Here is a 22,040-nt window from a genome sequence, read left to right on the forward strand (position 1 = left end):
TGGCCTTCACTGGTCTCCACCCAGAGCAACGAGATCTGTTGGTCCATTCTTATATACAGTCTATGGTGAAAACCCAGGTTGAGCAGATTCCGAATGCGCTGTATACATTCCCAAAGAATACCTCGAAAATTATGCCCAAATAATCATGTTTCGTACAGGTCATGTTTACATGACCTGTACCAAATTCGGAATATTGTCATATAAGGAATAATAGTGGAATATTGGTGTGCATATAAACATACTGACTGTTGTGTCAGAAAAGCTAGTGTGTGTGTGTGTGTATATATATGTGTGTGTGTGTGTGTGTGTGTGTGTGTGTGTGTGTATATATATATGTGTGTGTGTGTGTGTGTGTGTGTGTGTGTGTGTGTGTGTGTGTGTGTGTGTGTGTGTGTGTGTGTGTGTGTGTGTGTGTGTGTGTGTGTTGACTTCTCCACCACTGATGCAGTGTGTGTGCTGATGCACCTCGGTCTGAAAATAGCCTTTTGACCTGCAGGAAGGTTTCGTAATAATGTCCTGAATAATGTGTGCTGTAATGCTCCCACAGATGATGATGTACTGTATCTGCAGTTGTTGGCGGAGGAAAAGGTCTGGAAAACGTTGCTCCTGCGACCTGCGCAAAAGATCAAAACCCTGTTTTTATGGATGGTCACAACAGAAGCCATTAGGGAGAGATGTATGGTCAGACAGGGATACAATATTTCAAGGGGTTGTTTCGTCACTGTGGTTCTGATGATTTCATTGACATATTTGGATGTTTGACAGTCAGTAAAGCACAGGTACGTTTAAAGCTCCTAAAATCAAACTGTTCATTCTGAAATACTGTGTATATGTATTAAGGGTTTGATCCTCTGGAGGAACACAGAATAAGTCAAATCGCAGCTACAGTGGCGTTTAATAGTGGAAAGTCTTTCAGCAGGTTTACAGAGCAGTGATTTTGTGATTTGTAGGTTCCAAAAAAAAAAAGTGTAGAAGTCAAGGTTAAAAAAGCAATTTACCCCAGTTTAAATCTTTTGAACTGCAAATGAACACATAAGTGCTTGCTTGATGCTTTCTAATGCAGCTATTTCTCTTGGACATTTAACCATCAAATACCCACAAGAAGAAGTGGACAGACAGACAGTGAATGTCTCCTCGATAGATTGCTATGAAATTTACCAACATTCATGTCCCCATCAGGATGAATGTTAATCTGAGGTGTAAAGGGGATCCCTTTACTTTTCATGTAGCGCCATGACTATCGTTTATGACCCAATACCTGCAACACTGATGGCATTCCCATCAGCCTCAGCTGTACTGTGGTTTGTGATTATTAGCAAATATTAGCATGCAAACATGCTCAACTAAGATGATGAAACTTGGTTAACTTTATGCCTGCTGAACGTCATGCATGCTAGCATTGTCATTGTGAGCATGGACACGGTCGTACCCTAACCCTAACCAAGCCATTCCTGTGCCTAAACCTAACCAAATCTTAACCAAAGCAATGCAAGATCAGACAAATAATGTCATCCTGCGTTGGATCAGAAAAAACTACATTCATTCTGGAGGGCAATTACAAACAAGACATTTGGACATCTCATTTGGAGGACTTGTTGACATTTTGAAGAAGTCCGAGCATGTTCTCTGAGGAGGGGAATTACATTTTGGGAAATGCAGTAAGTAGTCAAGGCCGGCTGAGGGAAAGTGGGTTCACCAAGAAGGGGAAGGACAACATTTCATCAAGAATTCATTGAAGTTTAAAGACTGATGACATGATTGATGATTTTTTACAGTGTAAGAGCATCTGAGGACGAATATTGAAATTCTGACTCTGAAATCATCAGGTCGGAGTCAGATTCTTGTTCCCTGAGGCTTGATCAGGTCTCATTTTATTCAGCATATATTTATAAATTTTTAGTTCTCTGAGACTGTGAAACAACCGTGTTAAACACGCAAAAAAATTAGCATCATGAGAATCAAATTTTTCCTTACAGCCAGGAAAGTTTTAGGTATGAAGCAACTCTGACATTTTGCCAGCAGTGACAGGATGTCCATGGGGTTTGTTAAATATCAACAGGGAGAAAATCTGCTGATGTATATAAAGATGGGGAGTGTGACTCTGCAAAAGCATATTTCATGGTAAGAATTTGGATTTTAATCAGATTCAAGCTCATTAAATGCTGCTCGACTCTGGTCTGATCTTTCGATATTTATTTAGTTAAGTATTTATTCATCACCAAAAGGTTATTGAGACTTTTGTACAGTTCACCTTCTATTGCCCTCTTTCAGACAACTTTGAAAATAAAGTGTTGCACACTCTGGCTCCATAAGCATATCTCTATTTATTCTGACAACGTTTCGGCCCTCAGGTCTTCTTCAAATCAACAAGGCCTGAGGGTCGAAACGTGGTCAGAATAAATAGAGATATAATGTACATATGGAGCCAACTTTTTTATTCTACCTCCAGTGATCAGCCCCTCACACCAACCCTTAGCGTGCACAGCGCAATACATTTCTATATTATAACGGTGTAACTTTGCCAGTTCATGAAAATAATGTGTGGAGGTTGTTGCTCAACCCTGCACACATATTTTGTGAATTAATATCAATATATTCTCTGTATGAAATGCTACTAAGAATTATAATGTGTATAGAATGCATTTAAATGTGCTAAATAACTAATAATAATAATAATAATATAATAACTAAATAGAGTACTCTACAGATTTAGCATGGCATCCCTATAACGCTGTTGGACAGTTTAAACAAAAAGGATCAAAATCGATGCAGCAGAACCAGAGATATTGTCTTTTTTTATTCCACGCATTCTTCTTCATTATCAAAACCTGGTGTCCTCAATACCCACAATGCATCTCAAACTTGTAGTCTTCATGAGCATTGCATGTTTGCCAGAACTCAAAGCCAGAGAACAGCAAGAACCGACTCAAACATCCCAGCAGTTACTGCGCTTTCACTGAAACTCAAAAGGTAGTATCTGAATGCTCTGGTACACAATAGAAACTGGGCTCAAACAAATCATTCAAAGAATGTCAAGGGTATAGTTGTGCATGTTGTCTGTGCCTAATGAATAAAAGCATCACATTACCATAAGCTAATTCTAACGCTGCACATTTATCATCTTGAAAAGTTAGACGGCAAAGTGAAAGTCAAAACAACCTATCCAGCAAACAGGGGAATGAATTACTTTGGAACTCTGCCACAGAAAGCATGAATGCCTTACTGGCTTATTTTATTTTATTTTTTCAATTGTGATAACAGTGCACAAATGAAAACAGCATTCGCAATTTCTTTTTTTTACTTAAAAAGTCTCTGTGAACACTGCAAATATTGTTAATGCATGGTAAGATATACAGTCCATACATCATAGTTATACAGTACATCATTAGCTTGGAGTATGACATTGTGTTTTTTCTCATTTGATCAAAAATAATTCACGATAGACATTTTGCATGCAATGCATTCTTTTGTTGTGAATGAAATGTGGACATCAGTGACTATGTTTACATGCACATAATATACCGTTTTTTGCCCTTATTCCAAAAAAGACGATATTCCGACTAAGCTGTTTACATGGCTAATGAAAGTGACTATTCCACTAATATTCCCATTTATATCTAGCCGTGCAAAATATGATTTTTTACAAAGTTTTCCAGCGGTGCGGGCTTGTTGCGTTCTTTTTGAAATAATGAAGTTTGAATGAAGACTAACTCGTAATTTCTTTTGAAATAATTTGATTCCATGTCCATAGCCTAATCTTAAACCATTTTGTAGAATTAAGAAAACTCAAGTTACAAGTCTGCATTTTACTCTGTATTTTACCTCTGCAAAACAGCCTCTGGGAAGGAACTTGTTTTGGTGGAACGTACGTTCAAAGGTAAAATTTGTTTTAGTCCTGCAACAGAAAACTCGAGACACTGGACAGAGTGTCTAGCTAGCTGTCTGGATTTACCCTGCAGAGATCTGAGGAGCAGTTAACCATAGTCCTAGGAAACGGACATCGGCGATATGACATGCATCCGCCAGAATTTCCTGCGGCACCGGAGCAATCCCAGAAGTGGAACTTTGTTGATATAGACTAAGAAAATGATAATTGCTCTTTTAGACGTGTTGATTCAACTCAGATTTCACTAAACTGATTAAACTAGGCTGCAGGTTGCAGTGGTGTTGGTGCATTGTATAGGAAAGGGGGAACAAAACATTAGAAACCATTTTTAACATAACTCAGTCCATTAGACAAAGTACATCCTCAAAATGTTTTATTGTATTCTAGTATTAATTCTATTATAGTGCCTTATGTCGGAAAAGAATTTCATTTTAAATATAATCTTTAACTTTAAAAATCCTAATGGGATGGCAAGTAATTATTCAGAGGGTATACATCCATACAAGCAGCACTTTAAATAAAAATAATAGGGGCCATTTTATCTTCCATCTGGTTCCTTCCCCTGAGTATGAATGCATTTGTGAGGACATACCTGGCTGAGAAATCAGTGACAGAAAGCCATTTGTGAAAACAGCATGTCAGTGCTCGGAGAGGCAGCAGCAGAGCAGCAGTATAAAGCCGAAATAAGTCCCGGCCAAACCAAAACACAAGCAGATTCTCGTCAAGTCTGCCTCAAGATCCTTTATAATCACTTTCAACTCACCACGGGAGCAAGTCCAAGAATACCACCATCACTAACATGCTTATTCGCCAGATCAAATCCCATACAGCTCTGATCTATAGAAATGTCATCAGAATGAGTAAAATGTCAGTGAGCCGCTGCTTGATGGATTGCTTTTTTATTTCTGCTCTTCAATATTTTCAGCAGCAGGCTTGAACACTAGCGCTCCAGGTTTCCTCTTTTGTCTCGCCAATAGCGACTGTCAGTTAAAGTGATAATCTAACTATATATAGTAATACGTTTTTATATACTGACAGTGGATGTCAACTTTGATACAGCTGATAAAACACAACATGGATTTAATTTAGATCCAGTTCACTGAAGGGTTTCCATTTATTGATCTAAACTGTAGAAAACCCCCGCATTAGCCGCTACTTGCAGAACACACCCAAATCTCAGACTGAATCTTCTTGGATTCTTGGAAGAAAAAAGTTTCTCTCGGGTTCTGCTGCATCGACTTTGTTCCGTATTTATTGTTTATTTAATTTGCGCCTCACAATCACCCATTAACACACTTACACTGATGGCGGCAAGATACCGTGCAAGGTGATGGCCTAAACATCGGGAGCAACTGGGATTCAGTGTCTTGCTGAAGGACAATTTCACATGTGGACAGGAGAAGGTGTGGATTGAACCACCAACCCTGCCATTGGTCAACGCATTCTTAACGGGTTTGTATGATATCGTACAAAAACACTTCGTATGACCGGTAGAGTTGGGTACTTTTTTGGGTACCGACCAAATTATGTCGGTTAAATTAAACTCAAGCAAGCTACGTCACCTCTGCAGTTTTGTTCAAGTACAGTGAGTCACAGCAATGCCGGAAAAGCGGTTGCAAGTATGGTTTGCGGTTGCAAACAGTTTTCAAAACTGCGGTCGCAGTGCGGTTAACATTCACTTCCTCTGAGACAGGCAGACACAACAGTGGTTTCTATGCCCTGGTGACAGACTGACAGTGATGGGAATAACAGCGTTATAAATAACGACGTTACTAACAGTGAAGAACACAAGCGAGTCAGTCAACGAGAGAGCGACAGGTATGGCGTTATGAAATCAAGGAGATGGTTAACTTTTCCTGCTACAGATTTTCCACCGTGGTCAGAAAGAACAGGGGAGACACTTTGTTTCTCTTACTATATGACTCTAGAGTCGGTACTCGCTCAAAAGCTAATCGCCGTCACTCTCTCACTTCTCTCTCGCTCTATCACCTACTCCCCCATAAGGACCCCATCGTTTAGATTTGTTAGATTTAAGTTCCATTAAAGAGGGGTGGAGGTGGGGTCACATTTGAGCATTTAAAAATTTACTTGAAAGTAACGCAATAGTTACTTTCTGAAGTAAGTAGTTACTTTCAGAATTTGTAACTGAATAACTAATTTATAACTAACTAACTAAATAGGTTCGGAATTATTTTTACAACTGAAATTATTTTTTTGTTATTACAGGGGGAAAGTAACAAAAAAAGGTACCGTTGGGTACCGGAACTGAATTTCAGGTACCGGTACCGATAAAAATGTGAACGGTACCCAACCCTGACTGGTCGTCCATTCACGTGACAGTTAAGCGGTCGTTACAGTTAAGTTTAGCCGAGAAAAGGTAACTGTGGGCCGGGTACCGGTCACTGTAATGTGACGGTTGAGTTTAACCTACAAAAGTTACCTGTCATGCAGCGACGACAGTTAAGATTAGGCACCAAAACAACTAGTTAAGGTTAGAAAAAAAATGTTTGTGGTTTGGTTTAAAACACCGGCCCCCTCGAGTAGTAATCCCGAGACACGAACACACGATTACTGGGTAAAAGTCTTGTGTTTACCCCTTAACTTCTTCTGGGACACGAACTCCGTTCCCCCGCTTAAAAGCCCTGTGTTTTATCTTTCCGGTCTTATACAGTGGCAGTCAATGTTGGGCATACGTTAATAAATACATGGAATACATACAAATTACAGTGCATTTCTTTTCGTAGCTAAATGTACAAATGGCATTGGGATTTAAATTTTGCAGGATTTAAAGGGGTCTGATACAACTGAAGTACTAACTTTTCATAAACAGTGCGAGTTATTTGTCATTTTAACTAACAGTCATTTCACACTTAAGGGACAGGCTGTTCTCAGGTGTGAGTGTATGTAACTGCATTAGAGTGTATATACTCAGTCAATCTTCCTTAGATGAATGAAGGATAATAAAAAAAAAGATCTATCAGCAGTCTGAACATACAGTACCTGTGTATACTCAGTGTTATTCAATAGTCAGACCCAGGAGAAAACCTCTAATTCAGCCAACTTTGATTTGGACCCGTGACCAGAGCGCTAAATGAGATTCCCCCCAGGCAAAGAGGGAGTCTTTTGGAATCATAAATTCTCAGACAGGACTAGAATCAGTCAACACGGATCAATCCACAGCACTGTTGGCGGATGAAGAACACACATCTACAGTCAGTTTCTCAGTAATCGCCAAAGGACTTCAAATGTTTCTCTCCGACGCCTGTGTTTGTGAAATTACTTGATGAGGTTTTTGCATACATTTCAAGGATCTGAGGATCAGAGAATTTAGAGCTGGAAGGTGTTTTTTTTTTTTTTTTTTTTTTTAAGTGGTCATGCCACAGGTACTGCAGGACGTCGTCTAAATCCCCAGCCTCGGAGGACGTATCGTGCGTCTGGCGTGCATGCTAAGGTGTTTCTAACGAGGCAGATGGCTTCAAAAGCTCCCTCCAACTTGACTGTGATTTCACCATGAGGGGGCTCAGAGCTACTTTAATCACAGAACATGACAAAGTCCTGGAGAAAATGAGATGCTGCGAAAAAGAAATGCTGCGTTTTGTGACGCAGGATGACACATTTGTAAATTCTACCTGCATGTACATTTTTACTGTATCTTCCCTCCAACTTCCTGCCATTCTTAAAGCACCCATATTATGCTCATTTTCAGGTTCATACTTGTATTTTAAGGTTGTACCAGAATAGGTTTACATGGTTTAATTTTCAAAAAACACCATATTTTTGTTGTACTGCAGTGCTCTCTCTCACTGCTGCCGATCCTCTTTTCACCTGGTCTCTGTTTTAGCTACAGAGTGAGACCTCGTTTCTTCTTCTTCTTCTGTACTATCTTTGATTGCACTGCACATGCTCAGTAGCTCAGGTGTAGATCATGTCAGCTAGCTAGCTCCATAGACAGTAAAAGAAAGGCTGTTTCTACAACTTCGGTCAGTTACAAGGCAGGATTAGCTGGGAGACTTCTAAATGAGGGCGCACATGTAAGTAGTTCTTTTGTAGATTATGGTGAACTTGTGTGTGTTGTAGAAGTGCTTTGCTAGGTAGCATGCTAGCGTTAGCATTAGCGTGCTAACGCTACGAGCTAATGGTTGCGTTTAGCCTGCTTGTTTCGGCTTGTGACGTCACAAGCCGTGCCGATTTTGAACAGCTCACCCAGAGACTGAAGGCAGGACACATTCAGAAACTGTATCTCACTCTAAACAGCATGGATGGATTTTTTTCAAAGTTTGTATGTGTGTGGAAGCACCAGAGACACAACATAACACCCCAAATCCCAGAAAAAGTGATTTTTTCATAATATGGGCACTTTAAATTCTTCAGTTAGGACGTATCTCTTCTCACTCCTTTCCACTTTTATAATTTAACTTTTCCTCAGTTATTCTTTCGGTCCCTTCTCTCCATCATATTCTTTCTCTAGGAATTTTACACCAGCTCCATGTGTTTTAATAGATATTAATTTATTTTTCTTTCCACATAAGACAATTATATGTAAATTACTTCTAATTACTAAGTGCAGGATTTCTCTCTGTGTGCGTGTGTGTGTGTTATTTTAAGGAGTGTGTGTTTCTGCTTTAACATTGTGCATAGGAATTCAGGCAATTAGACTATCTTATGCAAATATGGAATTAAATCCACTTCCTTTGATTTCAGTATCTTTGGTTCATTTGTGCTTGTATTTGTTTTAACTTTGAGAGTGAGGACATTTTTGGAAAGTTTAGTCGCACTTGATCGAAGGGCAGTGATGGAAATGACGTGGTTTTAGAGCTGAGGTTAAAATGATGCGATATTGTGAAAATACATTCAGACATTCACACAGTAGTCCAAGTCATTTTAAGCCAAAATAGGGGTCAACCTAGGCCAAATTGCAACAGAAGCAAACTCAACTGATTTTGTATCCTCAATATGTCCTGAGTAAGGAAAAAAAGCCCCGAAGAATCCCATTAGGGGAAAGTTTAGAAAAAGACCCAAATATAGCCTATTCATACGCCTAGTCATTATAGGGTAAAATTGTAAACCTTTAGATATCACCATGAAAATTACTGAGTTGATTACTTACATCAAGACAAACAAAAAATGTATTACAAGTTTTTTAAACTTGGTTTGTTAACATGGCCAAACAGTGCATAATCTAATTACATGTGTGCTAATTTGCATAAATACCACAACTGATCTAAACATTGGGTATAGCCAGGTGAAAATGTCTTGTTGAATCTTGTTGACATACAACAGTAAAATACTTAATGTTAAGATCTGAATGGAACCCATTTATGCTACACGTGAGCATAAATACATAGAGGCAGGAAGAAGTACTTTAAACCAGCCATTCTCTAGTGGTGTGTACGTAATTTGATTGTTTGATCCAGCCACTTTTTATTTTACCTACCTTTTGTCTTCTGCATTCTCCTCACCCTTATCTTCTGTTCTTCCTTCAGACTCATCCCCCAAAAACAGTCTCACGGACCCAGCCCCAAACCCCATCTCTGCAATAATAATTAATAAAGGCTGGTGTAAAGCAGTTCTTCCTGCCTCTATGTATTAATGCTTATGGGTAGCCTAAATGGGTTCCATTCAGACCTTAACATTAAGTCTTTTACTGTTGTATGTCAACAAGATTGAGATCAAGACATTTTCACCTGGCTATACCCAATGTTTAGATCAGTTGTGGTATTTATGCAAATTAGCACATACGTAATTAGATTATGCAACGTTTGCCCATGTTAAAAAACAATTTCAAAAAACTTGTAATACATTTTTTGTTTGTCTTGATGTAAGTAATCAACTCAGTGATTTCCATGGTGATATCTAAAGGTTAAAAACTTTACCCTATTCGCATGAGAAAAAGAATGTATGAATAGGCTATATTCAGTGGCGGTTCTACATTGAATTACACCCATGGCGAGACCCCCTTCGAGTGCCCCTCCCCCCCCCCAAAAGAAATTGCCGAATTTTGCAGAATTACTATATTATAGTGTATATTTATTTTAAGTTCTGATAACTTATACTGTCATATTTTGTGCAGAATTGTGTGTGTTTCCTGTTGTAATTGCAACAGTTAAATAACTGCATTCTCTTAAGTGTGTTTTTCAAATGTTCTAATGAAGGATTTGTGCAAATAAGAAATATAATTTTCTCCTTCACTTACGTTCTTATAAGATATATATATGTGCCATAAATATATACAATCAGATATATAAAAAAATGTAACAAGAGCAGAGTAGCAATATAAAATATTAAGAATAATATGCAAATAAAATATAGAATAAATATTCTAAATAGCACAATTGTAATTGAGATGTGAGATGCTGCAAAAATAAGAATGACTTTGAGAATTATGCTGCGAGCAAACTCCATCAATGTCTGTCAATTAACCACAGCCTCTTCTTTAATGAAACTCTCTCTATATCCCCTCCAGCCAACGTCAAGGATGATGGATTTGATTTCCAATGAAGTGATCGTGTCCCTGACAGATTGGCTCCGACGCTTTTTTGTAATATTCGGCCAAGATGTAGTCACAGATGTGGATCTAGTCCAGACTGAGGCAAAACATTTACTGGCATAAGTTCTGAATAAAACATGAGGCACGCTTGAGTTGTCTTATCTTGTAAGCGGACACATGCGATTTTTGAGACCGTTTCAGAGTCGTGCGGTGTGGAAAAAATATATTAGGGATACTTCCCTTGTACTGATGCCTTTGCATAATTGCCTTGAAAAAGAAAAATGTCAAGGCGTTATATGCTTATTTAATTGATTTTCTCTGCTTCATCTGCATCAGTGAGGATCCAACCCGTTCTCACTCCCAACTTGTAAAATACGGACGCTTGGCCAGTAGCTCTTAGCGTCAGATACAATAAGCACCCCTCGGTGTCTGTATGGAACGCATCGGGCAGAGCAGCAGTTCCGTGGCGCGTGAAGATGACGTAGTATTAAGAGCGAAGGTAGCGAGTAGTATGAAACACCGAAATTCCAACTGTCCTGTTTTTCATTTCCTAAACCCAACTGTCCCGTTCTTCATTTCCTAAACCCAACTGTCCCATTCTTCATTTCCTAAACCCAACTGTCCTGTTCTTCATTTCCTAAACCCAACTGTCCTGTTCTTCATTTCCTAAACCCAACTGTCCCGTTTTTGTCACGCGTATCACGTAAACGTACCTTTTTATAAGCCCACCCACGATCTTGTCCTAAAGCTAACCCAGTCCAGACCCAGCGTGTTTAGATAAAGCACGTTTAGATCTGACGTTAAAGGAGACTTTTTGCTTCAGTAACAACGCCAAATGGACTTGACCAAGTTTCCGTGTTTTACGTGGAGTGAGAATGTGTTGGAGGATCACAGTGTTTACCTGGACACACCTGAGGTTTATGAGAGGTGGCCAAACTGTACACAACATTTATACAGTAAACTGATGCATCCTTTTCCTGTTTTAATCTCTACCTAGCCACACAATACCGTGTAATTACATATAACGTAAATGCTGTTCTTATCTATTTCTAGACATTATCTGCCCTTTTAGCAGACCTGAGAGAAGATCATTACTTCAATCAATAGTGTGACATGGAAACAATTCCCAGTCCGCCTCAACAAGATCCATTCAACAAGCACAAACACAAATCCATTTACTTCTATGATGGCAGCAGAATTCAATTATCTTCCCAAATGTACATCCAACCACCAGTGGCTGCTGGTGGAATCTATTTAAGGGGGGCTATGCCAGGAATTAAGCAGACTTTCAGTTGATACAAAAATGGTTAGTCAATATAACGACCATCTCATATTGGTCCTATTTGGTTCCTATTAATAACAAACATTTTTTTAAGATAATGACTGACACCTTTTGTTGTTATTAAAAACATAACTTTTTTTCTAAAAGATGTTTACTTGCCATCTTTAATTTCCAAAACGTGGCCAATACAATTGAATTTTCAATGTGGGTCAGGGGTCAGCGGTCGGGCAGTCGGTCGGTCGTTCAGTCGTTCAGACAGACAGATTTTATTGATCCCAAAATGGGAAATTATGGTGCTACAGCAGCAAAATATCAGCCAGAATATAAATGAAATAATAAATATAATAGAATACAAGAACAAATATTCAAAAAATGAAGATAAAAAATACAAAGTGGAGAATGTACAAACGTATATAGTTAAGGCCAATACAATTGAATTTTCAGTTTTGGGCAGTGAAGATTGTGTGAGCACTTCATTACCTTCCCCTTAGTCTATATCGACAACGTTTCATTCATGGGATTGTTCAGGTGCCGCTCATTTTTGGGGGGATGTCCGTTACCTTCCGCTTTCTTTGTCTTGCCATTTTGAACTCCAGATGATTTCTGAGGACTATGGTTAACTGCTCCTCAGATCTCTGCAGGGTAAATCCAGACAGCTAGCTAGACTATCTGTCCAATCTGAGTTCTATGTTGCACGAGTCACAACTAAAACAACTTTTGAACGTACACACGTTCCACCAAAACAAGTTCCTTCCCGAGGTTGTTTTGCAGTGGCAATGTTACTGCGTCCAGCGCTTAGCGCCGCCCAAGACGATTGTGATTGGTTTTAAAGAAATGCCAATAAACCAGAGCACGTTTTTCTCCCATCCCGGAATGCAGTGTGGACTAGCCAGACTTTCCCCTTGAATCAGATTCACTAACTTCGACACGGTTACACCCCTGCACTGCTAAGTGCAGCCTGGGTTAATTTCCCAGCTCAGTGGCACTGCGGCAGCTTTTCTTTGTGAATAACCCTCTCTTTCAGTCATAACCTCTGTAACAACTTTATAAAGATGAATTGAGCAGAAAAGAAAAGAACAAAGTTAAAACCACAAAAAATGCATTTCCCTCAAGGAACATGTGTCTCTGCCATTTTGCTCCTGCAGTCACTCAATTCCCCCTGTCTAAAGAAACTACCCGGCCGGCACTGTTCTCTTTTCCAGTCTTTGGTCCCATGACGCTGCTGCAAAGGATGTTTATAGATCTGAGGGGATCTGAGGGGACTGCATGGATTTGACAGCCATGGAGGGATTCAGGCGACAGAATGAAATGGGGAAAAAAGTCTGGACTGGAGCGACAGCTATAATGCAATCACTCGCTGTCTCGCTGGAATAATGATCGCAATTAGTGGTGACTAAAGGGGAGATTACTGAAGGAGCTGCTGCTCTAAAGAAGATGTCTCGCTTTCATCACCTCGTTGACAGTCTGTATTTAAACTTTCTTAAACGTGTTGGTATTTTAGATAGATAAGTCTGTCCCCTCCTCACTAGTCTCGCAATGCCAGAACTTCCTCCACAGCGCTGCGCAGGAAGGTCTGGCTAGTCCACACAGCATATGATGGGAGAAAAACGTGATCTGGTTTATCGGCATTTCATTAAACGAATCACAATCGTCTTGGGTGGTGCTAAGCGCCAGACGGAGCCACGGTGCCTCTGCAAAATAGCCTCGGGAAGGAACTTGTTTTGGTCGAACGTGTGTACGTTCAAAAGTTGTTTTAGTTGTGCAACATAGAACTCAGATTGGACAGATAGTCTAGCTAGCTGTCTGGATTTACCCTGCAGAGGTCTGAGGAGCAGTTAACCATAGTCCTCACAAATCCACCAGAGTTTAGAACGCCAACACAAAAAAGCGGAAGGTGGCGGATCAAGCGACTTTGAGTTCGTGAAAAGCGCTATATAAATTCAATTTATTATTATTATCTTCTGACGGCACCGGAGCAATCCCCTAAATGAATGGTCATCGATATAGACTACCTCCTCCCTGACCAAGACCTTATCGATGAATTGCTCAATTTATGGTCCGGCAGTTGGTGTTCTCACTTTTCTGACTACTCAAACCTGCAAGTTAACAAATCTAACTGAAACTAAACTGTGGTTGTGTGATCGCTTTAAATTTAACCAGAAGTCAATGTTAAATGTAACACTTTTAAAAGGAACACGCCGACTTATTGGGAATTTAGCTTATTCACCGTAACCCCAAGAGTTAGACAAGTCCATACATACCCTTCTCATCTCCGTGGGTGCTGTAAGGCTGTCTGACGGCTCCAGAGGCAGCAGCCCGTCACAGTACATGCAGGTGAATGGTTCCAGCTAGCCTACTGCTCCGAATAAGTGACAAAATAACAGCAACATGTTCCTATTTACATGTTGTGATTTGTATAGTCACAGCGTGTACAAAAAACAACGTAACATGAGACACAGCCATCTTCTAACCGTAAACAAACCGGGAACTATATTCTCAGGCGGAAGAATATAGTACTTGAGCGGAATGATTTGCTTTGCAGCAAACCTGTCTGAGAATATAGTTCCCGGTTTGTTTATGGTTAGAAGATGGCTGTGACTCTTGGGGTTACGGTGAATAAGCTAAATTCCCAATAAGTCGGTGTGTTCCTTTAACACAAACAAACCCGGGGTAGTAAGTGCTGAACGTTTACCCTTAAGCAGTGGCAAAATTTGAGCAAACTGAAAATGAATACAATATGAAAATTACTAGAGCAATGTGTAAAATGAATGTGGACAGATTTTTATAGAGAGGCACAAGGGACAAGTGGTGAGTGCAGGGAACACACCTCTTCACTATCTAAGACCCTGTTGATGAATTGCTCAATGTTAAGTCCAGCTGTTCTCTGACCAGTAAAAAAAAATGTGTGCTTCATCCACCAACATTAAATCTTTTTCCCTCTCATGTGCCTTTGTTTTTCTTTTTATATATGAAGCATCAAAAACCGACCGTAGAGGATTTATAGTACAGAAAGTACAAAAAGCAACCTCTCACACATAGCTGCTGGTAACTAGCGAGGTAGATAAGGAAAAATGTTATACATCAGCAAGACGGGACAGGGCCTTCACCATCACTGCCCCAGACATTCTCCCTCACTCCCCCGTTTTAAAACTGCACTTAAAACCCACCTATTTAAAATTTTAATTTAATATCTGTGGTATTTCTCATTGTTGTAGCTGTATTGTGTATATTTTCACTGCTTTTACTGTTTGCATTTGTTTTTATGTGAAGTGCCTTTGAGTACCTTTTAACATGCTATATAAAATAAATGTATTACTACTATTTCTCTGCAGTGGCAGTAAACACAACATGAGCCCACTGATACGGTCACTGTGATATATTCAGAGCTTAAAGATGCAGTAAGTAAGACTTATAAAACTAACTTTCTGTCATATTTGCTGAAACTGACCCTATGTTCCAGTAGAACTACATGAAGCAGGTCATTTAAAAAAAACAATCCAGCTCCTCAGGCACCACCACCTACAGCCTGTAGTGAGATTTTCAAAAATCCACCGCTCCCTGTTCAGATGCACCAATCGGGGCCAGGGGGGTTGTCTAACTGCGTGTCAATCACTGCTCATGCACACACATTCATTCTCCCTTGTGGGGGGAGGGACTTAGAAGACCGTTTTGGGCTTTAGCGGAAAGGGGGGGAGGGACTGAGAAGTTGTTGATGTTCAAATGTTTTGGCTAAATCCTGGATCTTCCCAATCCTACCTACAGCACCTTTAAAAAGATATTTAGGGTTGACAAAAAGTAAAGTTAACCGCGATAAACAGCAGGGGTTAGACAATGTCCTGACACTCCCCACACACAGCAGAGTGCTTCTCATAGTAGAGACGCTGGCCGAGCTACAAGATAAGTACCAACACAGTGCCTCTCTCCAAAGGGCCGTAAATGTGCTGCTAGTGGCTGTCATAGCTCCAGAAGGCTCCCTGTCTTACCAGCAGAGAAACGGAGAGTGTGACAGAGGCTGCTCATGGCTGGTTAGCGCTGACTTGCTAGCTCTGCATCACTGAAAATTTTCAGTTGCAAGGACAAAAGATGGACATCCACAGCCCAGAGTAGAGCCAATGGACAATATACGAATCCCAGGAGTCCCAGAAGCCCCCCCCCAACACACACACACACACTCCACAGGCACTTTGGTCTGTAATAAATTAGCATCACCTGGCAACAGTTCACAGCTTTCAGCCATTGTGGGGACTGATGACTGGCTGGACTGATCCCACCCTCCATCAGACACGCAGGAAAATAAACAGGGGTGTTTGCTTTCTTCTTATGTGGAAATATAAGATGCGTTTTGATCAGAACTTGCCGTAATTTTTCGACGTGCAGGGTAAAACCACTTAGTTAGGATTAAGAAAATATTGTGGGTGGGGTTAAGAAGTGTATGTTTTACATGATAAGCTATGTCAGGTTGCAGAGACCCAGGTTCCATTCAGCCCAAGATTTTTTGTTCTAGGAGATGGGTCAACCCTAAGTGGAATAGATAAGCACATAAAAATCTGGGTCCAGACTAGTTTAATGATAGCCAGACAGATTATTTTAAGAAGATGGAAGAATGTAAGGGTGCCGTCAATCCAAGAATGGGCTTGTGAGATGGCTAGGGTGGCGGCGTTTGAAAAGATGTCATACAAACGGTTTTCCAGATTGGATGTCTACACTAGAAAATGGGGAAAGTACCTGAACTTTCTGGAGGGCTCCTAAGAAGCTTTGTGCTGGGGAGAGACGTGTATGATGGGCTCATGGTGTTGTCATTTATACATATGTTTATTTGGTTTATGGCTTATTGTCTATTTTGTTACAGTTTTGTTGAATGGTCTTGAATATTGTAGTTGTATGTTTTGTTAATCACAAAAAAAGAAATGTATGTTTAAGTGACACACGGGACTATTATGACAGAAAAAAACACATCTTTAACTCCAAACTTCGAATAAATACCGCGAGCAGTCGTGCAGTTTGACCTATAAGTGAGCCACTGACAGTAGCCGAGCTGTCAGAAGCTTAAAGAATGACAAACTTCGCCTGTCAGATAAGATAAGCGCTTCTGCTTCCCTTTAAAATGAGACTGAACAGCAGTCAGTGCCGGGGTCCCAACAGACTGATGATATCTGAATCCATCATGGTGTTAAATAAAGTGAAGCACTCAGAAGGGCTGTACGTCTGTAGAATGAACATGGTGAAATCAAAAAGGTATGTAGATTAAATCACAAAAAGTTAACGTTTTTTTTCCATCAGAATGGATCATTGTGATGGACCAGATAATCACCAGAGAGTCTAATCCGTCACACTAATGATCTATAGTCACAAAGGAAGGTTCTCTTGGGTCCAGGCTTTGCTTTAACCCCAAACACGCCCAAGGCATTTCCTTTTCAGTGCATTGATTGTAGAGTCCCACCGATATATCGACGGGCCGATATTAGGCATTTTCCAAATTATCGGTATTGGCATTTATAATGGCCGATAAATGAATATTTAAAAAATACAATAAAAACTGACTTCAACCATGTTCTGAGTGTTGGCGTTGCGTAGTTTGTCCACTAGAGGGCGCTCTACAACGTCCCTGTCGGCAACACTCCTGTTTAACCCTTTAAGTTTCATATCTTAAGTTTGTATTTTTAGACATTTTATTTATCAGAACTTTAATACATTTTGATGTTCCTCTGTTCTGTTGTGACAATAAAACAACCAAATTTATTTTTAAACTGTATTAGCATATTATTTTAGTGAGGACTCATAAATAACTAATGTTAGGGAAATCTGTTTGTTTTGTTATGCGTTTCTGGATTCTTTTTTTAAATATACACTGAACAATATTACAAACGCAACACTTTTGTTTTTGCCCCCATTTTGCATGAGCTGAACTCAAAGATCTAAGGCTACGTTCAGACCGCAGGCAAAAGTGGCCCAAATCCGATTTTTTTGGGGGGTCAAGTGACCAGGTCAGACTTCTCCAGAAGTAGTGTGAACACTGAAATCTAGCCCAGATCTGATTTTTTCATATCAGATTCAGGCCACTTCCATATGTTGTCCTGAATCAGACTCAGATCTGATTTTTTTCAATGCGGCCGCAGTGTGAACAACCAAGGCGGATTTGATGCGACTTTTACCTCAATAACCCTCTCTCCCCGCGGGGAGGGGCCCCCTGCTCCCGGTGCAGCTGTCAACCTGGGCGGACTGTCCTCAGTGTGCCCCAACCGCATCGCGTCGCCAGGGCGGGGATCGGCTCACGTAAAAAAGGCGATGTCGGCAACCCACCCGAGCCATCTTGAAACACGGACCAAGGTGTTTAACGCGCGCGCGAGTCAGAGGGTCGCCCCGTGGCGCAATGAAAGTGAGGGCCGGCGTGCGCTGGCTGAGGTGGGATCCCGGTCCCTCGGGGTCGGGCGCACCACCGGCCTGTCTCGCCCGCACCGTCGGGGAGGTGGAGCGTGAGCGCGTGTGAGGGCGAAGCCAGAGGAAACTCTGGTGGAGGCCCGTAGCGGTCCTGACGTGCAAATTGGTCGTCTGGTCACACAGACCTGCCATTACGCAAACATTTTGAAATAAAAGCGAAAATGCAAAAAAATCGGATCCGAGCAAAAAAATCAGAATTAGGCATTAAGACTTGCGGTGTCAACCTAGCCTAAGACTTTTTCTATGTACACAAAAGGCCTATTTCTCTCAAATATTGTTCACAAATCTGTCTAAATCTGTGTCGTAGTGAGCACTTCTCTTTTTTGTGCTAAAACCTAACCTTAACCATAGTGTTTCCAACGGTGATTTGTAACGTTTTTAGACTGATACTGACAAATGATGATGTCTTGTCGATATTGGTGTGCGGATCAGAAAACGCTTACATGTGTCGTTAGGACAAACCGTATTCTTATTCCAAATCTTATTGGACCAACGTTACACAACACGTCATAGAAGTTGTCAAACTGCGTTAGTGGTAAAGCAACACCAAAGATTATTTTGTACCTTAAAATAATGTTTCCAAAATTGTTTCAGTGGTTCGTCAACTCGTAACAGGGTGAACGGCACTTCTGCATTCGCTTTGCTGCCCTCTATCGGCTAAAACAGCACTATGCAAGTTTGCCAGATCGGGTAGCGGATCTGTAGTTCGAATGAGAACGGTAATGGACAATTCCGCTTCCAACCTGTAGGGGGACCGAAGAGGAAAAGTGCTTTGATATTGCTTTAATACCTAGCTGCTGCATCACTTTTCTTCCACTATGACACACCGCACTGTATAAAACGAGCAACTGTTGCACCCAAAAGCACCTTTTTGACCCAATGTAGAGCTTAGATCGGCCCAAAAAATCAAGCCCGACCCTACCCGAGCACGTTGCGTCCGAGCCCGGCCCGACACATTAACTGTAATTATGAGCCCGAGCCCGATTTAAACCAGACAATTTTTTTATATGTGGGCCGTTATAATTGACGTTCTCAACTACAATTCCGAGTTGTTTGAACTACAGAAACAGATCAAGGCACCAACATAATCAAAGCCCTGGAACCATATAGGAGACTTTCTTGTCTCGATCACCTAATTAATACTGTACTTCGCCACGGTAGACACGATGTAGCCCAGTTTACCTCACACTCAAGTCAATGCAAGACATACACCCAAAGCTACAGGAGAAGCTGGAGAGGCATAGATTTCTCCCCACCGAATAAGGCTAATAAAGTAATGATTAAAAAAACACAAATGCTTGATCAAGGGCCCGGCCCGGCCCAAGGACAGCGGTGGAAAATATCAGCCCGGCCCGGCCCAGCCTGAGGATCGGGTCTGGTCCGGTTCGGGCTCGGGCAGAGAATCTAAACTCTACTCCAATGTATCCGTTGGGTCTGGCTGATACAGTATCATGTAGCCTGATCTCGGCAATATATCAGACGTCTGTGGTTAAACTTCACTAACTTCACCACCAACGTCACCGGACGAGGAGCATTCAGACTACATTAATTATATATTTACAATGTTAAATTATCTTTTTCTTTATAAGAATGTTTTTCAAATCAAAATGTTAGGTTGTGATCCATGCAGCAGTCTCTTCATAACACCTTAAACAACTGTTGCCACTGTGCAGAGAAGGTTAAAGTTAATAATGGATATTCATTTAAATCAATAAAGCCATCACTGTAATCTGCGGAGTAATCAAAACTGACTGCCCCTCACCAAAAAAAAAAGAATAAGGTAGTGATTGAATAATGCACACACAGGTTTGCGAGGGCTAATAGAATGAGCGACTCTCGGGCATTTAGGTGAGCCCCGTCTTTAATCAGAGTACAAACTAATAACACGTCTGCCGCTAAACACACAGGAGGATGAAAGGCACAACGCCAACCCTCCTTTGTTTTATTCCATCACTCATCTCATCCCCCGGCACATTAAGGCACTCTACAGCCCTAACAAGCTCTCCCACGACATTTGCTTCAGCTTAATGGATAGAAAATGTGTGTCTAAGTGTGCAGCGCGTGTGCGTTTGCTTTTTCTCTGATAATGAACAGACATCTATGACTTACCTAGATGCTCTGAAAGCAACATATTTAAGAGAAATGAGTCATTAAACAAGGGTTTTTCAATAATCCTAACGCAACCCTTGATGTGTGCAAATAACAGCAGCTACTGATACAATTATTGAAGAATGTCACAAGGCATCATGGCCACATGTGCTCCAACACGTGAATCAACAGTATATTCAGAAAAATATAACGGATATTTTCCCTTAAAATCTCCCACGAAAGCTACAGCAGAGAATTAGTCCTTAATTTGAATAAACTACTGTAAGTCTTTGAAATAGTGAGGGCTACTGTGATACATTAAAACATCAAAGCTATGGAGTTTGTAGGATCAGAAGACTGCTCTTTATTTCTGAATTCTTTATTCTTTCTTAATCTCTCACTGTTCGGTAGCACTAATGGTAGACACAGTGAGAAACTTCTGGTCTAGCTTCATCAAAAGTGTAAGAATATGCTTCTTATCTTATTTGCACATTGAATCTTGTGTCTTACACATTTTGAAATAAGACATTTGTATTGAGCTTATGCATCAGTTAGTTTTTTAAATAGTCTCGCTTTGCCAGACCTCCTCCACAGCGCTGCGGAGGAGGGTCTGGATAGTCCACACAGTATTCCGGGATGGGAAAAAAAACATGCTCTGGTTTATTGGCATTTCTTTAAACCAATCACAATCGTCATGGGTGGCGCTAAGCGCCGGGCGGAGCCATGGTGCCACTGCAAAATAGATATAGATCTGAGGAGCAGTTAACCATAGTCCTCAGAAATCCACCGGAGTTTAGAATTCCAACACAAACAAAGTGGAAGGTGACAAACATCCGGCCGAAATCCGGCAACCTAGCAATCCCGGAAGTGGAGCGTCGTGGATATAGACTATTTGTTATACAACTAAACCAAGTGACTGTATGAGACATTTCAGAGCTCTTGTCCTCTGACAAGGGTTGCCAGTTTTGCACACTTGTAAGTCTGAACACAACCAAGACACAGCAGATTTGGCAAAGATTAAGCTAATGGTTGCCCTCTGCTTCCAGTGTTCACGCTAGGCTAAACATGTCCCAGACCTGGGGCCTCATTTATAAAACTGTGCGGCGAATTTGCGTCAGAAGTGGCGTACGGACGAAAATTAGGATGTGAGTACGTACAGAAATATTCGGATTTATAAAACCGTGCGCACGCACGTCCTACGCCAGATTCCCTAAAATAAATCACAATCAACTCTAAATGTGGCATAGCTTTGGCAGCTTCATGTCACGCCCATAATTGCCCTTAAATAGTCAGTGAAATTACCCAAATTAATATTCATCCATACCGACATCATGCGCACAGAGGAAAACAAAGCAAAGGACTTTCAGTCAATGTGAAGTTGTAGTTCATGTTAGAGAGGTGGAAAAGAGGAAAATATGTTTGGCGGGCACAGTGTGGGCATTACTAATGCCAAAAAAGCTGTAGAGTGACAACATGTAGCAGACGCAGTTAATGCCACAGCCTCAGAGGTTGGACCGTGGCCCAAATTAAAAAGAAATGCAAAAAACGCCTAGCACTACGCAGAGAAAGTCTTTCTGCCACGGGACGCCGGAGCTGACCCCCCTTGAAGTGGGACAGGTGTCGGCACGACACCGGCACGGCGTGGTTTCTCCGAGTGCTCCTCTGTAACGCTGGGCCCAAAACAGCACAGATATCCAACAGGACAGTTTGTCTGTCGGAACCGGCTCTGAGGCCACTCGTCCTCGTCCTGGTTTGCCAGAAAGTCTTCTTGCTGGCATATGATGATGATGATGATCATATGATGTCTGACTCTGAAACTCACATAGTTCTGCAACACTACTATAAATTGTGGACTTGTT

The 22,040-nt window shown here is 40.9% G+C and overlaps 2 long non-coding RNA genes across 2 annotated transcripts; one reads left to right on the forward strand and one right to left on the reverse strand.

Annotated features, from left to right (window-relative positions):
- Positions 1–3,211: 3,211 nt before the first annotated feature.
- On the reverse strand, positions 3,212–13,248 carry LOC116046336. The gene is made up of 3 exons (XR_004104109.1): positions 13,182–13,248; positions 5,444–5,450; positions 3,212–3,222 (listed from the first exon to the last, which is right to left on the reverse strand). It is a non-coding gene; the product is annotated as an uncharacterized LOC116046336 (long non-coding RNA).
- Positions 13,249–13,436: 188 nt separating this feature from the next.
- LOC116046383 lies at positions 13,437–21,020 on the forward strand. The gene is made up of 2 exons (XR_004104127.1): positions 13,437–13,477; positions 20,931–21,020. It is a non-coding gene; the product is annotated as an uncharacterized LOC116046383 (long non-coding RNA).
- Positions 21,021–22,040: the final 1,020 nt, after the last annotated feature.

Source organism: Sander lucioperca, chromosome 16 (genome assembly GCF_008315115.2).
Source record: "Sander lucioperca isolate FBNREF2018 chromosome 16, SLUC_FBN_1.2, whole genome shotgun sequence".
Classification (NCBI taxonomy): domain Eukaryota; kingdom Metazoa; phylum Chordata; class Actinopteri; order Perciformes; family Percidae; genus Sander; species Sander lucioperca.